The sequence below is a fragment of the Ahaetulla prasina genome, chromosome 1, assembly GCF_028640845.1.
Source record: "Ahaetulla prasina isolate Xishuangbanna chromosome 1, ASM2864084v1, whole genome shotgun sequence".
NCBI lineage: Eukaryota > Metazoa > Chordata > Lepidosauria > Squamata > Colubridae > Ahaetulla > Ahaetulla prasina.
Genome location: NC_080539.1, coordinates 163,635,317 through 163,656,391, shown reverse-complemented (window position 1 = coordinate 163,656,391; position 21,075 = coordinate 163,635,317). Strand labels below are relative to the sequence as shown.

Here is a 21,075-nt window from a genome sequence, read left to right as displayed (position 1 = left end):
TGGAAGTCTTCTAGCTCAACTCTCTGCTTAAGCAGGAAACCCTGTTCTGTTCTCCCTACCTCACCTAAGAAAACGCCGAAGGACGTCTGCCAGCAATTTATTTACAAGTTGGCCTGGTTTCCTTTGGCAGTGGAAAGTTCTGGCAGCTACTCTCCAAATGCCAGCCAAGTTTCTTATCAAGAGTCAGCGTGTGTACAGTCCGTTGCCGGAGCAACCAGGAGTCTAAAGAATGGTCAAGAGTTACTCCAGAAAATCCAAGCCTTAAATCCAAAAACTGTCTGAAGCTCACACGATGCAGTTCACCCTTAGTAGCTTTTGTCCATCACAAGGGCGAGATGGCAACCCCACCCGCTTTTATCCCCTGTGGGGTGTGGCTCAGTGACTCAGCACTCTCTGGGCCTGCCACACCTCTTCCTCTGCTGCGCACGCCTCTCTTTCCGACGCTGCCTAGGGTCAATCCAGGATTGATCCTCCTCGTCCTCTATCTGTGGGGGCTCTGACATGCCTTCTTCCTGGCCTTCCGCCGGCACTTGAGGCATTGCCAGGAAGGAGGGACCTGGAGAGGGAGGCCTTGTCAGCTACTCTCCCTTACTCTCCGAGTCATTCTCCTCCACGAGGACAGGCTCGGGGGCCGAGTCACAACAAACTCTATAACAGTGATGGCTAATCTTTTTGCCGTCATGTTCCAAAAGCGGGGGTCGTGGGGGGGGGGCATCGCACGCATGCCCACACCTATAATTCAATACGCCCCATCCCCCGTGCATGCGACTCTTCCCATGCTCCCCCCTGCTTTTGGCATGTGATGGCATGGTGGGCTCGGTAGGCCTGTTTTTGCCCTCCCCAGGCTCCAGAGACTTTCTTGGAGCTTGGGAAGGGGGAAAATGGCCCGTTTCCTGACTTCCAGTGGGCCCAGAAGGCCCAAAATTAGCTGATGCACTGGAGCTGGGCTAGTGCAATGCTCATGTGCCCACAGACATGGCTCCCTGTGCCACTTGTGGTTCGCCATCATGGCCCTATAACATTTCAGACAAATGCTTGTCCAATCTCTTTTTAAAAACTTAAAAACCTCCAGTGCTGGAGCACCCACAAAATATGAATGGTTAGGTTTGATTGGTTTTTGTTCTAAATCTTGGTTTTATTGGTTGGTTATTAAGATATGAACTCAGTCTCTTGGGTGAAATTTTCTGACTGTTTTGTTTTTCTTTTGATATGTATTCAGCAGCAGATCCCTTTCAGCAGCATAGCCAGGAGCCATACACTAGAACACCAAACAAGTAGACTGAAAAACTATATTTGGTTTTGGTTTAGCACAGGGGTGTCAAGCTCACATTGTCACAGCGGCGTCACGTGACGTATCAGTTTTTCTTCCCCCTTTGCTAAATTGGGTGTGGCCAGCACGTGACGCATCTGGCCCATGGGCCGTGAGTTTGACAGCCGTGGTTTAGCACATGTAGGAATCTAGCCATTCTGTTTTTTTCAAGAAATCATGATTAAAACAAGCCATAACTTTCTGAAAAGAGTTTAAACCATAGAAGACTAGATAATGGGCACAGGGCCATCCAGGTAACAGTACTACATGGATTTTTCTTCTGCTAAGTATTTCAGTAATACAACTTTAAGAGGATTTGGGGAAGATGAGTGAAATACAATGGCATGGGTGAAACAGGTAATATCTACTCAAAAGCAGATGGGATTTTTTTTAGCAATCAACATCCCGTGTTCTGAAAGTTTCCCCTGGAAGCATTTGAAAGCTCTGGCTATATATCTACCAAGACCTTGAGAGAGAAGGGGATCTACAGAAGGCCCTGGTATTTCTCTGGTGGGCTCAACACTATCCTGTACTTAAGAAGAAAGGAACTGCTCATGGCATCAGTAAATCCATCCAGACAGCATTTTGTTAAACCACATTAACCTGTAGGCTGTAACCGCCAGCCCAAAAGCAGGGTCGGGAAATATTTCCTTAGTATTTCTGCACATCCATAAATATAATTGTTATATTGATTGATAAATTAAGCCCTACCTGCCCATGGCAATTTGGCCTAGATTTCAGCTGCACTGAGGATGCTTCTGAGTGCTCAGCCAATACCAAAACACACAGACAGATTGGCTCTTGTTTGCTTTCACTTTATAGCCTTTTAGTGGATTACAACTATTTTTATCACACACTGGGTTTTTCTGATTTTTTTTTAAGAACCAAAATCTCTCTTGTTTCAGCTTCTGCCTTGATCTACACCCTCCCCTCCGTATGTTCCTCAAAAAGGCAACAAATGCACTCATTTTCTTCTAAAGATTTGTCAGACCATAAATGTATCCTTGCTGGATGAGATCTAAAGTTTATCTGGTCAGCCAGAAGTTTTCAGAAAACTCAGAAGCCAGACATGAAGAAAATGCCTACAGCCTTTTGTTCTGCCCAAACAATAGGAGGTATGCTTTTGTTTTCAGAGATATGCTGCTTTTGAACACAGGCGCTCAGTAGGCTAACAAAAAACAGAGAAAAATCTTCCCAAAGCAGAACACAGTTTGGGCTGTACATTATTTTTAATAATTAAATTTCAGTTGCTGAAAAACATTATTTTTTTCTTATGGGCTGTAAACATGTACAGTTGTTATTTTAGGACAATTTTGACAAGGAAAACTGTATTATTTTTCCTCTGCAAAGAAAATTCTATAGAACCAAGGAAAAATGTATGACCATTTTTTTTTCAGTGTTTAACATTTTAAAGCAGTTCAATTCTCTGGATAGCATACAAAATTCTGAAACACAATAGTAGGGAAAATAAAGGAAATGTATTTTGTGACACTTTAAGATATAAGTTAAACCAATGATAATCAAAGTACAAAAGCAAGGTAACATCTGCAATAATGTATCATCAAACCAAAGTAAAGCAAGATGCTTTAGAAAAACACACAATCCTCAAGAGACCCTTGAGAACTGTACAAGATTGTGCAGTTGTGATTTCATGGTGAATCTGTGGTCAAAAAATAAAACAAAATTAAGAAGCAAGGAGGAAAAAAAATTAAAAAGTAACATTTCCTCTTTGAACTTGATTCTTGGTGATTTCATGTATCCATTCCTGTAGTTCTTTTGGCATCACTACAGAAGAGTTTTACCACTGCTAGTCCTGGAATGTTTTCCTCTAGTCTCGTCTCCTACCAATTCCCAACCAAGCCTGACTCTGCTTAGCTTCAGAGACCACTCCCAGCCAGTCAGATGCTGACACCTGAGGAGATATAAGGGAGATAAATGGGACAGTGTTCCCTGGACTTGACCTTTTATTTAACCCCCTCCAAATCCCCAGAGGGAGGGAGAGAGAGAGAGAGAGAGAGAGAGAGAGAGAGAGAGGGAGGGAGGGAGGGAGGGTGTGTGTGTGTGTGTTTGTGTGCAGGAGATGGGACAGGCTGACATTCCTGTCTGCAAGTTCTCCATATCTTTGCTATGTAATTTCTCCATCAGTTATAAATGCATACAAATTGAAACAGATTTCCATAAACATTTTTTTTCCTAATGTACCTGATTTCCTAATCTGAAATTGTCAACTCAGTTTTGACAAATACAGGTAGTTTTGAAAGCACTTTAACCTATTTTAATGCATTTGCGGCATACAATTTTCCCCAATATAGAAAAACATGGTTTTTGCCTTTTCATAACGTGTATATTTTAACACCTTATCAGTTAATTATATTGCAACATTAAGGAAAGTGCAAGTATTGGAATATAACTATTTTCCCTTCATATTTTAGCCGTGAAGTGCAAGTTGAATATTTTCCCGCTGAAATGGAACAAAACTCCCCCAATCAAATGGAACAGTTCAGTGTCAGTGGCACTTTAGTGGTACTTCATCCAATCCACTGTCATACCCAAGCATTATTTTCGCAAGTGTCTTACCCATATTAAATGGACATCTTAATTTGGGTTCTATTTGTGTTTTGAATCAGATTTTTACATTGAATGTATATCACTGTACAGCTAGTCCTTGAGTTATGATCACAATTGAGCCCAGCATTTCTGTTGGTGAGCAAGGCATGATGAGCGTACATGTTAAACTGACAAGCTTCGATAAATTAGAAGAAAAACAATTCTGCATGTACATCGAGTTGCTATATATAACTGAGTCGTGCCTCATTTTATTACCTTTTTTGTCACAGTTAAACAAATCATTGTAGTTGTTAAGTGAATCATGTGGTTGTTATGTGAAGCTGGCTTCCTCCATTGACTTTCCTTGCTAGAAATCACCTGGGAAGGCTACAAATGGTGATTACATGACATCGGGACAGTGCAACTGTCATAAATGGGAGGGAGGGAGGGAGGGAGGAGGGAGGGAGAGGAGAGGAGAGGAGAGGAGAGGAGAGGAGAGGAGAGGAGAGGAGAGGAGAGGAGAGGAGAGGAGAGGAGAGTTGGAAGGGACCTAGGAGGTCCTTTAGTCCAACTTCTTGCTCAGGCAGGAGATCCTATACCATTTCAGAAAAATTGTGTCTATTCTCTTCTTAAAAAGTTCCGGTGTTGGAGCATCCACAACTTCTGGAGGCAAGTCGTTCCATTGATTAATTGTTCTAACTGTCAGGAAATTTCTTCTTAGTTCTAGGTTGCTTCTCTCCTTGATTAGTTTCCAAGTTGCCAAGCACCTGAATTTGCATGATCATGGTGCAGCAGTCATAAGTCCCTTTTTCAGTGCTGTTGTAATTTTGAACAGGTTGTAAGCCGAGAACTACCTTTGTAGAATGAGTATGGGATACCTCTCATACATTGGTGAAAGGGGGCAAAGGCAAAACATGTGTGAAGCTGTTATCCAACAACGCCTTATGTCCCTGATTCGAATGTCAGAACACGAATAGATAATGGAGGCATTTGCATGACAACACGCATTGTTATATTAGCCTCCCTGGAGTTTGCTTTCCTAGGAGCTGTTGTAACATGGGTCCTCTTAGGCAGAGATATCTGCAGGAACCACTGTTTCCCTCAAAATGATGAAAGCAGCTGTCTACTGTTGTGATGCAAGCTCCACCTCTTGCTTGTGTTGCCATGGTGTGACACTGTATTTGTCACTTTCCCTCCTTTATCCCCATTGCTGTCTCCCCCATCCCGGCATTAGGTAAACCCTTCAGAAACTTAGCCACCAAATTCTGTACTAATAGGAACTTCCACATCGTTTTAAAGGCCTTTACGGTATTTCAGCCAGGAGGTTAGGGGAGAGAAATCTTTTAATGAGCCTGCTTTCCCCTAATACCATGCTCTGCAGTTTCTCAGCCCTGTGGTATTCTGTTTGCTTTATTAATAAGAGAAGACCAACTTTCTTTAAGAATATGTACATCCAGGACAAAGGCGGGGGAATAAATGAAGCATTTAAAAATAAAGATGATTTTTGGCTTGAGGGGATATTCTAATAACAGCAGCAAAGGAAGATCAGTTTTACATATTAGTTATATAAAACAACTGGATGTACAAGCAGAATTGTTTTTTATTTATTGAAGCTTGTCAGTTTAACATGTATGCTCGCCATGCTTATTCCCAGATTAGATCAATGTGCCTTTTGCTGTTAACTGTACAGATCCAACCGCAGATCATTACCTTTTTATTGATCTTGTTATCCTCTTATTTTTAGTAAAATATGGAAGGAAAAATGGTATTGATTTCATCTGCTAGTTATTTCTGTTTTGACATTAAAGACAATGCCTGGAGAACAACGGGGCCAATGCCAGCTACCCTAACAAAAAAAAAAGTAGTAACTTAATTGCAGAATTAAGCACTTCTCATCCAACTCCAAAGCACTCCTCCTCTTCTTTTTGCTGAAAGCTATCTCACATGCCTGCAATGCAATTTCTCTAACACTATTAGGTCAATATGGTTTTAGTTAAGCATAGTTAGTTATCAGCATGGCTAATAATTTATTATTTTATTTATTTATTATTTTTATTAGCATGGCTAATAATCAAGGCCTTTTGTTATATCTCTGACACTTTCCCTGGATACTGCTATATGGGCACAAATTATATACAAACCAAACTGATATTCTGCTTTATCTCAACTGAGTTATTCTGGGGACTGTATTCTCTTGTTCCCCAGGTTGCTTGTCAGGGCGGATTAGAGTCCCTGATTCTGGAGGCACAACCTTTTTTACTTTCCAACACTACTCTACCCTTTCTGTTTGCATATATATATACATCAAGACAGAGTGTAATATAGTATGAATTTACAGTCCTTCCTATGAAGAAAGAATTCTTCTTATCTGAGCTTCATTAAAAAGGTAAAGATTCCCCTTACACATATATGCTAGTCGTTCCCGACTCTAGGGGATGGTACTCATCTCCGTTTCAAAACCGAAGAGCTAGCACTGTCCAAAGATGTCTCTGTGGTCATGTGGCCGGCATGACTCAATGCCAAAGGCGCACGGAACACTGTTACCTTCCAACCAAAGGTGGTCCCTATTTTTTCTATTTGCATTTTTTATGTGCTTTCGAACTGCTAGGTTGGCAGAAACTGGGACAAGTAACGGGAGCTCACCCCATTACACGGCACTAGGAATTCGAACCGCTGAACTGGTGACCTTTCAATCGACAAGCTCAGTGTCTTAGCCACTAAGCCACTGCGATCCGAGCTTAAATACAGCACTGCAACTACAATACAACTGGGGCTGGTACTTTTCTCCCTCCCCCTTTTTCCTTTTGAAACCTCAAACAACACCTCAACTGTCCGCACATTTCCTCTGATTTCGGGCGGTAGCGGCTCTGATGTCTCCCCTCCCTGAGCATGCGTCTAAGTATTTGGGGGGATATTTTTTTTGGAGGGGCTTATTTTAGCACATGTGCTCAAAAGCCCAATTGGGCTTATTATCTAGACATGTCTTAGTTTCGAGGAAACACAGTAACTAAATCTTAATGGGTAAACTGCATCCAATCCAAGATCACTCAGGGCGCTGTGTCCAATCACCACCCCTTTTAAAGACTGATTGCATGATGTCATATAATTTAAAATAATAGCAAAACTTTATTGGTTACATTATACATGCTTGTTCTTTTAACACACCTACACACTCATCCACTCTTATCCACAGACTTCTCAGCTAGGATGGCAGGCACTAGCCAGAGGGATGTAGCTTTGGGATCCAAAAATCACCCAAAGAGTGGGCAGGCAATAGGACCTCTTTTATGTCCCAGCGTTCTTGCTTTGTCGCTTCTTAAGTCTGATAGTTCTTGATGGGACTTTTCATGTGCTCTGGACTGATTTCTTTTGTCTGGGTTCAGGAGTTCCTGTTTCTTAATGACTTGCTTCTTTCTTAACTACCTCCCGTAAGGCAGGAGTGTCAAACTCAAGGCTGCTTAGATCTGGCCAGCGGGGAAACAAAGGACTGGCCCACAATGTCTCTGCCGGCCAAAAAGGGCTACGAGGGTGCTGCACACAACCTGTTTTTGGCCTCCATGGCCTCCTGCAGCACTCTGCTGGCCAAAAATGGGCCATGGGGGGGCACGCAAGGCCCCCATACGGCCCATTTTCAGCTGGCAGTGCCCCCACAGTCCGTTTCAGCTGGCAGAGTACTGGAGGAGGCAGCACCTTCTTCACCTTCTCTTTAGCAGCATCTACCAACCAGAACTAGATATCCTCCAAAATCTGGATGGCTGTTGTTCAGAAGAGCCAAAAACATCTGGCTCTTCACCCAGATCTTTGATGAGAGAGAGTGAGCCCCCTCGTATCACTGAGTTTGTCTTCTTTTATCTTAATTTTTTAACCTATGATTGATTTAATTGTATTTTTTTTTATTGTTGTGAACCACCATTGAGAATTGGGTGGTATATCAATTTTGCAAATTATTACTATTATTAAGTCCTCCTCTATGGCTGTGTCAGAGGAAGTAACAAAGATTGACAGACTGTTGTACAGACAGTTTTTAGATATCTGGAGAAATTGTCAGTTCATTTATACTCTGTTCCTATACAAAGAGTCAAGCCTCATAGCAGCTGGGGACTCTATGTATCTTTAATCTCTACATTATGGAATTGAGACTATTTGTGCCAGAAAGTAAATCTCCCTTTGTTTGGAATAGCTGTTTTGAATGCAAAGGGGAAAAAATGCACCTTGAGCCTGTGTCAAATGCCCACCATGGCCACCCCCATCCCCGGCCATGCCCCCCACCCCCACCCCTAGGTCCTCCGAGATCAAACACAACCCTGATGCGGCCCTCAATGGAATCAAGTTTGACACCCCTGCCCTAAGGGATCTTTTAGACCAGTGGTTCTCAACCTTTATAGTGCTGCGACCCCTTTAATACAATTCCCCACGATGTGGCGACCCCCAAGCATAAAATTATTTTTGTTTTGAATTTATCGCGCCTGAAACCATATTGGCTAGTGATCTGAACTGCTTGCGATTGCCTTGAGGACGGAGGCATTAAAGCGGAGACTCCTCCCCTATTAAGTTTATCGTGCCTGAAGCCAGATTAGGCTAGTGATTGGGAGTGTTTGCAGCTGGCTTGAGAGGGAGACATCAGAGCAGAGATTTCTCTTTTTTTTAATTCATCGCGCCTGAAGCCGAATTTGGCTAGCAATTTGAAGAGCCTGCAGCTGGTTTGTGGAGTCAACCATTGGAGCGTGATTCTTCGACTCGCAAGTATACTTCCATATTTCCGATGGTCTTAGGCAACCCCTGGCAAATCGTCATTCGACCTCCAACAGGATCGTGACCCACAGGTTGAGAACCGCTTTTTAGACAAAATTCCTGATTTTGGTCCATCCTGCATCATCTTTAGGCACCACAGCTTCTGCCTAATCTCACAGGTTAACAGTCTTCATGAGTAATCTTCAAAGGAATATTTCTTGTAATTTAAGAAACTATTAATTTTTCCAAGTATGATTCGGTATTATAAAGACAAGTTTAGAAATGAAAATAATACCAATTTACTAAATCACAGTAATTATATACTTTATAGTATAGAAATGATATTACTTTGTGGATGCAATTTCAGTGAAGAAGCAATTTACCAAGCCTTGCTTCTGTGCTTCATGCCAATCAATAAACATATATTAAGTGGATATAGAGTTCCAGTTTAACACATAAAAGCTTTGTATAATTTTCTCTTGTATATATACATATTCTTTCTAATTTTCTTGTTTATATTTTTTTATTTTTTGTCCATAAAGCAGAAGGCATAATATAACTATAAATATATTATAACATCCCAAACAACCATTACATTTGTGGAATATCTATTAATTTTGAAAAAAAATCTGTAGAAACTTTTTTCATTCTTTTTTTAAAATGTGAATCATTTAATAATGATGTATTGAAGTACAATCCTGAAAAAATAGGACTTTTTTTTTTCTTGTAGTAATTGATAGTGTTACTGGAGCATGACAGGATGTTTCAGCAGGATCTATATTATAGTTATCTATTCAACCACAGATCAAAATGATAAGAAATCACTGAATCAGAATAAGTCTGAAGTGTGTGTGTGTGTGTGTGTGTGAGGTGTTTGTGTGTGTGTACACATCCTATTAAATATTTAAAAATTGCCATATATCCTGAAAATTAAACACCTACATAGAATCTTATAGCACTTTTCCTGTATGAGAATTAAATACCATTGGAACAGAAAAATTCAGGCAGCCCTTGACTCACCATGACATTTTAGGACTGGATTTCCAGTTGTAAGTTGTTATACCCAGAAGTAAAGGCACCCAGGTGACCAGAACCAATTACGGTGGTCGCTAAGCAAATCTGTGATCATTAAGCAAGCACAACAAACCTATTTTTTCAAATGGATGATTTTTGCTAGAAACTGGTAAAAGACTTACAAATCATGGTCATATAACCACAGAATGCTGCAACAAGTGATAAAGATTTGCTGTTTGCCAAGCACCCAAAATGAAGTCAAATGACTCTGTGAGTACATGTGTGTTTGTGCGTGTATGGTGGGGGGAAGGGAGAGACAGAGAGAGAGAAAACATTTTACCATGGCCAGAAGTGCTTTTATAGGCTGTAAAGTCAGTTTCAGGCTATTGTAATTTCAAATGGTCATTAAGTTGAAGACTACCTGTATGATCTAACACAGGATCTAAATCTTGATTAAAGTCTCCATCTGTAATTATTTGATCCAAGGTTAAACCAAAAAGTTAATTTAAAATTCTAATATAAAACATCTGAATAAGTGCAATAACATTTATTAAAATATTTAATAAAATAAAAATAAAACAATATTTTTTAAAAATCCTTCTGGGTCATTTATTTCTTTTTTCTCTACACAGTCTGAAGACGTGATAATGAAGAAATGTACACAGTGATAGAACTTGAGGTAAAAGGATAGATATAAGACAGAGTAAAAGTACATCAGATACATTTAAATACAGAAATACCAAATTTCATGTTACCTGATTTTAATATAGGGGGAAAAATCTATATTAGAATGTCACAATAATTTCTACGGGCAAAATGTAATATGAAGAGATATGTGTAGCACAGCTCTACCTCCATTTACAGCCTTCTCAATCTACAAACTCCCTTAAGGGTACAAAGTAATTTAAAGCTAACTTCATGGGTTTTGCTCCTGATCGGTCAATTATTCCAAATCAGGCAGAATTAAATGTGGCATTTTGGGGATGTGGAATGATATTAGTCAGTGACCAAAGTGAAACCAATAAACCCAATTTCTTTTACAGCCTTTGGCAGTTTTCAAAAATTGAAGTCCCTGAGAAAGCTGTTTTATTTGTTTGTTGCCCAAACTCTTTTGCAATTTATCATTTTAATGCAATTTTTTCAAACTTCTGTGAATAATTCCGGTTATGGCTCCAATGAGAATAAAAATGATGCCAGAGTACATAGCATTCTGTATTGTTGGAAGCTACAGAAAAAAAAAATCCTGAGAGAGAAAGAGGAGCTGGGTTTTTTCACTATTAAATATACAGCCTTTGTCTTGCTGGCTGCAAAATTTATCTATGTCAATGTCAGTAAAAAAATAATCAACCTTAAATATCAACAGAAGCCACTTCAATTTAAAAGGGTATCAATAATGTAAAGCCCACAGTTATATTTCAGTCACTTTGTGCTTCCTAAAGGAAGGTCCCTTTAATTTACTATGTACATTATTTAGGATATAGGAAGGAACGATATCATTTGAAGTTATCTAGTTGAAAAAAACTACACAGCACATCTAGCGATCTTAAACTGAAGCCACTGGTATTTAAAAAAAAAAAAAAAAACTTTTCAAAGGATCTGGACTATGATTCCTTCCACCAAAGCCTCTTCATATCAGCTCAGAATAAATTACCTGAGAATTCTTGGGTCAAGAGATATTTGTCCCTATGTGGGGAGGAGGCCTTTCCCGTTGCCCTGCTGATTAGAAACCTTTTGATTCAGTTTGAAACCTTTTCCGTTATTATCCTTCTCACAGCACTAATTCCGCTGCCAAGCTTTAAACGTGCAAAACAAGGGCATTCCAGTTGATACAGTCTGCGTTCTAGCATTGTGCCTAGCTGTTTGAACAGCTTGTGTGTGGAAAATTAAGCTTAGATTTCTGTTTCCTTTTTGTTTATTTTTAGCTAAGCCATGTATTTCTATTCATTAGTGTTTGTATTTCCTTTGAGAATGCAGGTGTCACATCCTTTATACAAATTGTTCAGAGGATTTGCATCATTATTACCTTCTAGACTTACCTCTCCCCACGGAAAAGCTATTAAGCATCTTCCTGTTTAATTTGTTCCTGCTCCTATCCCTTATTACGCTTTACCAACTCCTTTTGCACAAGGCAATGGGACCCAGTATTTTTTCCCCAACTGAAAAAGTCTTTTGTTTCATTTTGAAGTTGTCAACTCAGAACAAAGAAAGAAGGCACTTTCCTTTATGAAGTGTGACCTCTGACAGACTGATCCAGATCAGCTGAAGGTAAAATAAACAGAACTCCTAGTTGGCTAAGTGACAAGCTCTTCTCATTCTCTAACTCAGAAAAGCAACATCTGTTAAGGCTTAAGTTCCATCACAGATAAGCTCTCAACCTGTTAGTGCTTTAGAAATAGTAAAGTCTAAGAATCAATCAATCAATTAATCAATTTATATGCTACCCATCTCACTATTAAAGCAACTTTGGGCACTTATACACTGATGAAAAAAATAATACAGAAACAATTAACAAGAAGTAAATAGAAACTAAAAACCAAATAGGATTGATGACAAAGGGATAGGAACTTCTCTCTATCCCTCAACCACCCAGCATAAAGCACCACCTTCGGGGGGCCCAGGCCAGTTGGCAGAGCAAGGTTCTAAGGTCCTTCTAGAAGGAGTATCGAACTCTTTAACAGGAATATCAAACTCAAGGCTTGCGGGCCAGATCTGGTGCTTAAATCTGGCCCATGGAGCCAGCCTGGAAATAACAAAGGACTAACCCGTGGTGCCACTGGCAGCCAAAATGGGCATGGCTGCACGCCCCCCATGCCTGGTTTCAGCCTGGACAGTCTCCTGCAGCACTTTGCCAGCCAAAATGGGGCACGGGGGTGCACATGGCCCCCCCGTGCTGCATTTTGGACAGCAAAGTGCTGCTGCAGGAGGCATCCGTCCCATCTCCCCACCCCCACCGGCTGGCCCACAGAGAACTACGGTGCAGTTTGACACCCCTGGTCCATAGGGATGGGGTGTATTTTATGTCTGGTGTCAGAGTATTCCAAATGGAGGGGGACCACAGCAGAAAAGGCTCTTCTGGACCCTGCCACTGAATTTCCTTGACAAGATAGGATCCATAGCTATCCACTTCTGCTGGAGTGGGACGTAAACAATCCCAATGGGGTGTCATATCTTCTCAGATACCCTTTATACCATGCCATAAAGGGCTTTAAAGTAATAACCGATGTAATGAATTGGACCCAGAACCAAAATGGCAACCAATGTATCTCGTGCAATAGGGGCACTTATTGCTCCCAATGCATAATATATTCTGGCTTGATTTCTACAGAGTTTAACAGCATACCACACGTTTTGTAAACAAAATACTTCACGATCAATCCATAGCTTCTCCAAGTAGAGGTGGATTTTTATCCTGATACAACATTTTGGAGAACCTTACGGTCAGTTGATCTGAGTTGACATAATAGCAGCATCCCAGTATTTGAGGGGCTGCCACAAAGAAGAGCGGGTCAATTTATTTTCCAAAACACCTGAAGGCAAGACAAGAAACAATGGATGGGCACTAATCAAGGAGTGAAGCAACCTGGGGTTAAGGAGAAACTTCCTAACAGTAAGAACAATTAACCAGTGGAACAGCTTTGCCTTCAGAAGCTGTGTGTGCTTCATCACTGGAGGCTTTTAACAGTCACTTGTCTGGAATGGTATAGGCCGGGTTTCCTGATTCAGCAGGGTGTTGGGCTAGAAGACCTCCAAGGTCCCTTCCAGCTCTATTCTCATTGAGTTAGCTGGATATAAAGACAGCTTCCTCAATTCCTATATTCAGTGGCCTTCCATTCCTGTTCAAGAGCTCTTGTATAAAGTTAACACCAAAGCTATGCTAAAGCTATGCTCTACTTACAAACATGGGAACAAGAAAATCTACTTGCAGATACATAATTATATCCCAGAAGAGCCAGAAATGTTCAAAACAAACTGAGTAATGCTTTGCAGAAACAAAAAGGAGCAGCATAACAAATAAAAAAAGAAGCAGAACAAACTCTGCTCGTTATATGGACAAAAACATGGTTTCTTTTACCCAAGTGTAAATACATTTAAGAAAGCTGGAGTCTTAAAGCAAGAATCCGAATACACCAGGACTTTTAAACCTTCTTGCTTATCAAAGCATTCACATTTGGGGCTTTTGCACAAGGGTTTTGAGTGAAAAACTTAAGAATTTTTTTAAAAAAGTACACGAATTTGCATTTCAAATAGTAACCTGCATCCCATCGTTCATATGTGGGGTTTCACTTCAGCTCAATTTTTAATTGAAGTAAAAATTGTATTAGCAATTTTTCTACCAGAGACTGCTAATGTTGCTTCAAGCCTCTATTGTATTTTTCAACAGAATCACAGTATTATCTACAGCATGTTGCAGTTATTAAAAAAACAGTGGTGTTGATGCCACATAACCTTATGAATATCTTACAAAGATGTGAAGAAATGAAAAACTGGTATTTAGCAATACACAGGCTCTTTAATTAGTAACCTCATTCTATTTAACTTTAAATAAATGTTAAGAGAGCCAGTTTGGTATAGTGATTAAAATCCTGGCCTAGAAACTGATATAGGGTGTTGAGTTCTAGTCCCATCTTAAGCAGGAAAACCGGTTGGGTGATCTTGAGCTAGTCACTTCTTCTCTGCCCAGCCCACCTCTCAGAGCTGTTGTTGTGGGGAAAATAGGACATGGAAGGAATATTATGCATGTTCATTGCCTTGATTTAGTTACAGAAATAAAAAAAGCAGGAAATAAATAAGCATTTATTTATTTCTTTGTAATAAACATTAAATATATCTTGCTGCTTCTTTTATAAGAATTTTTTTCATGATACTACAGTATTAAGCTAAGAACTATAGCAAGGCAGACAATAAACAGAAAAGGGTAAGACTCACTTGATAAGTATAAAAGTCATGATTTATTATGGGTGGCACATCGGATTGATGGTATGTTCTATTATTGCTTTAATCATATGGTTTTGGTCCTTGTAAGCTAGCTGCTTAGAGGCTGTGAGAATTGAATGGAAAAATAAATAAAAATCATCAAATAATTCTTTATTTTTAAAGGCCATGCATTTCTATCATTTAATTTTCTAAGACAATTGATTAAACTTCATTTTACATAATCAAGACCAAAACAACAACAACAACAACAGTGCAAGCTATTCTTGCTAAGAGAGATTTAAAAGAGGAAAAACGTCAGCAGCTTTTACAACAATACAGCCAAGCTGTAATGTAACAGCTCTAACTATAACGTTATTAAAATGCAAAAAGTAAAAAAAAAATGGTGGGAAGGAAGAAAGAAAAGAAGGCAGCTCATCAAGAGATATTAACAGCTGGTAGAACCAATCATTCTGAAGCATAAAATGTAGCTCTTGAAAGTTTTGGAAACCTATACAGTTTTATTGTTAGAAGATTCTTTCTTATAAGCAACCGGAAAAAAACAAGTCATATACCACGAACTGCCTAGTGCAGAAAATGTAAAATTTAAAAACAATCCATAATAACATGTACTGCAGATCAGTCATGTTTAACCGATAAATATTTCATGGGCTGTAATACGTATTTATTATAAGTAGACTTTTGCTTGTATTAAAAATTAAAAGTAAGCCTATAAAACAACGGAACCTTCTGCTTCGCCCCAATAGCATCCTTATCATCAACTCCAACTCTGCCCCCCAACTCTAGAGGATCGATTTACTTTAAATTCCAGTTAAGTTATAAACCCTGTGATCACAGTACTTGCATGATGGTACTTGAATTATGGATGATCTAACAGCTTTGAACTCTGAATGATCTCCGCAAACACTTTTGGGTCAGTTTCACGTTGCCATTTCACAAGCAACCATTTTCAAACCTGTAAAACTCTCCGGCAACAAGCATCTCAATTTGCGATACACAAGGGGGAATAGAAAAAAACGCTAAGTCACAGCTTTTCAAAATGTGGGTTATGACCTTCCAGGGAGTTCTGTGTTTCTTAGAGGGGGTCATTTTTTTTAAAGCTGATCAGGTATGCACAGACCACTTGGGAGTGCTATCAACCTTGTTCTTGCTTTGCCTTAGCAAAGCTTTTGCAGTTACAGAAGGGAGAAAGCCTAGAGAAAGAATGGAAAGATATCTGGCTCAAATCATCCTCCAATCACAGTGCTGCGGGGCCTGTAAAAATGTCTAGTCTTTCAGACTGGAGAAGTTTTGTTGGTGGCAAGAGGAAAGCTAATCTACCAGTGCTACTGATAAAAGTCTAAATCAAGAAAATGTGGTGAACCTTAATATCTTCGATAACTAGTATGTTTATTTTTTTGGCTAAATCTAAACTCAATGAATTTTATTCATGAGTAAGTCATGCCCATTCACTTATTATGTACAGCCTGATAAATAATAGATTATCTATGTTATGACCCAAAATTCTATACAGACATTATAAAGTGGGATATTATCACTTAATCAGCAAACTACAGTAAAACAGTCAACTGTCTCAAGGAATTCAGTACATAGGGCAAAGCAGTGTGAGTTTTGTAACTCAAAAATGCAATTCTGAGTCAATACTCTACAGGAGTAATTGGAGTCTGTAAATCTGATGCTGCAGAACGAAAATTATTTGTATTCTTTTCAGTTTAACTATTCTAGGTTTCTATAGGGGAGGAAATATTGGGCTGCTAAATTAGAAAACTGAGAGAGATTAGCACAGAATTTCCTAGCACTCATGGGAACAAAAACACCCTCAAACTGTAAAATATTTGTTTCCATTAATGTGCTTCAGAATATGGAGAGAAACAAATGTAGTGATTGTCTACAATTCCTTACAGCAACCGTGTCTTTTGCTGGGATGACAGGTAGGTATAATGAGGCAGGTATAATGAGCAGTGTCAAAGTCCTAGGAAAATACAGAATTGCTTTAAGGCGTTAGAGAGAGACATAATCGCACACCTGCACACTGCAAAGCACCTCTCTCAAATAAAAAACCGAAGCACTGTGTAGTCAGCCCTAATATACATAGCAATTACTTATTATACTCCTAAATGCAAATTGCTACAGAAATGGATTATATAACCACAACATTCTAACACACTGAAGTCCATTTAAAAAACGCTAAAATGGTTTGTATTCAATATTGAAACCACTTGATTGGATTAAATTTATTTGCAGAGAACAGGATTTTTTTTAAAAAAAAAAATCATTCTAATTTTGAGCCACACGAATAGGTAGCCTTGAGGATTCAGAGATTGTAGGCATGGAATGTGCCAGAGGGACTGCAAGTGATGATAAGAGTTGGCAGAAGTTAAGTGCCTTTCATATACACTAGTTTTCTTTGGTGTCAAACAAACTAGGATTGAGGATTCAGGACACAGTAATTTAATAAAAGCATGCACTGTAGCCAATCTTAACTTTATACAGTAGTTATATATGACAAAATGAAAAAATAGAAGGTTCATAATTAACATTTTTAAAAATAGATGTGGGTATAGATAATTATGTGTCAAGGAATTAGCAGGTGTATTTAAAAATGTCAGCTATGAAAATATGCAGAAAGTAAAGAGGCAAATTAGACATCTGGCATAAAGTAACATAAAAACCTGATTTGAGGAGGGGGGAAAAATGGGGTGACGAACCTGCCTTCAGTCTGTCTTGAAAGAATACCATAGCCAGGTTCTGCTCTTGGGAGGGAATCAAAGCAGGAGAAAAACTGCCTGGTTTGGGCAAAGACAACAGTGGGTAAAGTAAGCCTTACCCACTTTGGGCAAAGCCTTACCCACTTTGGGCAAAGACAACAGTGGGTAAGGTAAGTTCAAGGTGGTTTCTTTAGCTCACACACTCTTGTGCATTATACATGATCAGGTCAGACTCATATTTAAAACAAAAGATCTTCCTTCACCATATCCAAAGGACTCACAGTACACACACACACAAATCTGAGATGCTATGAAAAGTGCCTGAAACAGGCTCATACTTCTTACAAGGAACAAAAGCAAGATAGATTGTCTTTAGGAAAAAACTGTTGCTTAATACTTTTTTTAAAAAGTAAAAGATTATTATTACCACAAATCTAAATGTGTGCCTCTTTTCTTTTTGCAAGTGCAGTAAAATAATTTACTGAACAAGAACTAGACATAAGCTTTTTAAAAAGAATGCAGCGTTAATAATAAACTTTACTTGGAAAAGCTTACATCTTGCAACAATACATCACCAAACCACATCATCGAACTCTCCCAGGTCCTTAAGAAAAACTTGGTAAGTGGATAAAAATGCCAATCCAATCTAAATATCTGACTGACTATGGAATGAACCATTGTCACTCTCTCTCAGCACAACCCACCTCACAAAGTTGTGGTTGTGGGGAAAACGAGATGAGGAAGATGTGTTGGACAGGTTTGTCGCCTTGTTTTATTTGTAAAAATAATAAAAGCAAAATACAAATATCTTGTGAAGGGCTTGCGATGCTCTGATGGGGTCCAGAGCAGGGGTGAAATCCAGCAGGTTCTGACAAGTTCTGGAGAACCAGTAGCGGAAATTTCCAGCAGTTTGGAGAAATACCACCTCCGGCTGGCCCACGAGTGGGGTGGGAATGGAGATTTTGCAGTATCTTTCCACTGCCACGCCCACCAAGCCATGCCTATCAAGCCACATCACGCCCACCAAGCCATGCCTATCAAGCCACATCACGCCCACCAAGCCACACCCACAGAACCGGTAATTTAAAAAATTGGATTTCACCACTGGTCCAGAGCTATGTGGCAGTTATTTGTTATACCGGAAGAGTCACTCATGCAGACAGATCTTAAAAGAAGTGCCAGACTAAGGGTAACCACCAACCCATTTAATATGGTGAGAAAACAGAAAAGAAACCCTGTAACCAGATCAGTCATTGCCTAGGTCAACAAGGAACACATCAGATTGGAGATCTGGACATCTTTTGACACATGGGCAATGGGACTCAGGAACTAGGTCCTAATCTGGGGCCTAATCCTGTAGGATTAGTGGAAGAACAACCACCGGAGGCAATACAAAACTATACTGCATTTGAAAACTGCACCTGCTATTATGCCCTACTATTATAAATCATAACCAACAAACTGTGGATATTTAAAATGAATGTCTGAACCAGTGGTGAAATCTGAACAGGTTTATTACCGGTTCGCTGGCTGCGCATGCATGCTGCTTGTGCGCATGCGCAGTACACACCACGCACCAAATGTGAGATGTGCGCGTGCGCAGTGCACGCCAAAAGGAGGCATGGGATAAGTAGAGCAGTGCGTGGGGGGGTTGTGATCAGCTATGGCGCACTATCTTTTTTTTTTACTTTTAAAAGCATTTTTTTACAATCTATTCGGCCGAATAGGTTGTAAAAATGCTTTTAAAAGTAAAAAAAAAGGCTCTGATGATCGCGCAACTCAGCTGTGATCGTCAGAGCCTCTTTTTTTACCTTTTAAAAGCATTTTTTACAACCTATTCCTACCATTCAGGTGGGAAAAGCAAGCGAGCCGGAAAGAAGCAGCAAGCGGGCGATTGGGTGGGCATGGGCGGGGCCCCCAGGGATTTTTGCTACCGGTTCTCTGAATCCCCTGCCACCATCGCTACCGGATCGGCCAATCCAGTCCGAACCAGGAGCATTTCATCCCTGGTCTGAACATTGGAAAAGAATTTATCCAGATTCAAATTCACTGAATCACAATTAAGAAATTGAAAGAAGATCCATTACCAGAAATTAAATATTCAGGGAAATATTTAAATATCCAATCTTCTCCTGGTACTTGGAGGTAAGGCCAAAGTCTTCAAAGCTTTTCTGATGGCTAAGTGGATGAACTTCAGGAGGAAGAGAGTTCCATAGGGCAGCGGCTGCCATAGAAAAGGCACACCTTGTAGCTCCCATAATAAGGTGGCAATATTTAGGGGACTAGGAACATGCCCACTCTATCTGACTTGGTAGATCAGGTAAATATCCTTAGAGAAAGGCACTGAAATAACAGGAGAAATGTTCAAAAATCAAATGAAAAGGAGTAAAAACTAGACACCCACAACTTTTGAAGGCAAGCCGTTCCACTGGTAATTGTTCTTGTACTCTGTAAACCGCTTAGAAAGGGCTATAAAGCACTGTGAAGCGGTATATGAGTCTAATTGCTATTGCTACTGTTAGGAAATTTCTCCTTAGAGCTAGGTTGCTTCTCTCCTTGATTAATTTCCATCCATTGCTTCTTGTCCTGCCTTCTGGTGCCTTGAAAAATAAATTGACCCCTCTCTTTGTGGCAGTCCTTCAAATATTGGAACACTTCTATTATGTCACCCCTAGTCCTTCTTTTTCACTAGACAAACCCAGGTCCTGCAACCATTCTTCATATGTTTAGCCTCCATTCCCTAATCATCTTTGAAATGATCAATTGCATGGCTTTTGGCTCAGATATCTAAGTAGCTTACATCCAATTATAGCTGAATAGCTTCATGAAATATTGCATAAAGGAGACATCTGTGACTGGTTAATACTGTATTTTTCAGAGTATAAGACACACTTTATTCCCTCCTAAAAGAGGTTGAAAATTTGGGTGCGTCTTATACTCCGAATGTAGCTTTTTAAAAGCTTTTTTTCAGACTTAATGAGATGCTAGCGAATGAAGTGATCTCCGCTTCCCTCTTTTGCCTGTTCCCTCCGACTCTCAGCTGTGAAGCTTTTTTTCCATCCCTAACAAGGTGCCTAGCAGAGAAGCGCTTTGCCTGCTCCCTCCGACTCTTAGCTGTGAAGTTTTTTTTCAGCCCTAATGAGGCGCTAGCGAGTGAAGCATCTCCGTGGCTTGGCTGCTTTTCTCATTGCTTCTCTCGCCAAAGATCAGTTGCGCTTTAGAAGCTGTTTTTTATCCCCAAGCAGGGGATAAAAACTAGCAACTGATGTGCTGAAGCTGACCAGACTAAGGACGCTAGCCAGATGAATACCTGGTAGGCAGATGTTTTTTTCCCTATTTTTCTCCCCAAAAACTAAGCTGCATCTTATACTCCGAAAAATACGGTAACTGGCAAAACATATCTGATTCAAAAAGAGCAGGAAAAGGAGCAACATCAGGAAACTATACGCTGATAACATGCTTGCCTAGAATGTTTATATTACTCGCAGGTATAACGACAATTCTGGATAGCTCACAACAGCCAAAGATATTATAGTAAAATCGATAAAAGATAAGATAAAAGATGAAGCTTGGGGTTTCACTCTCAGGAGAAGTAATACTAACAATGGTTGCTTTTTTAAAATGGAAATATGTATGCGATCTATTTGATTAAGACACTGACATCAAATTCCAGTGATGAGGAAAATGTTGATATCATTCTATTGATATAAAATTCCTGGCAGTTTTGTGGATGGGATACACAGATTTTGTAGAGCTTTTTTAAAAAAGAGATTTATAATATAATACAGAGATCTGCACTTGTTAACTGTCTTTACATTGAATTATTTGCTTCTT

At 39.7% G+C, this 21,075-nt stretch overlaps 1 protein-coding gene across 6 annotated transcripts in view; it reads right to left on the bottom strand.

Annotated features, from left to right (window-relative positions):
- KLHL29 (kelch like family member 29) overlaps positions 1 to 21,075 on the bottom strand; it is a 490,936-nt gene that overhangs the window by 320,769 nt on the left and 149,092 nt on the right. The window contains exon 1 of one of the 6 annotated variants that reach the window (XM_058179644.1): positions 14,528 to 14,546. The exons of the other annotated variants lie outside the window; for them this stretch is intronic. The gene's annotated coding sequence lies outside the window, so the exon portion shown is untranslated. Of the gene's footprint in view, positions 1 to 14,527; positions 14,547 to 21,075 lie in introns of those variants that run through there. 6 annotated transcript variants of the gene reach the window in all.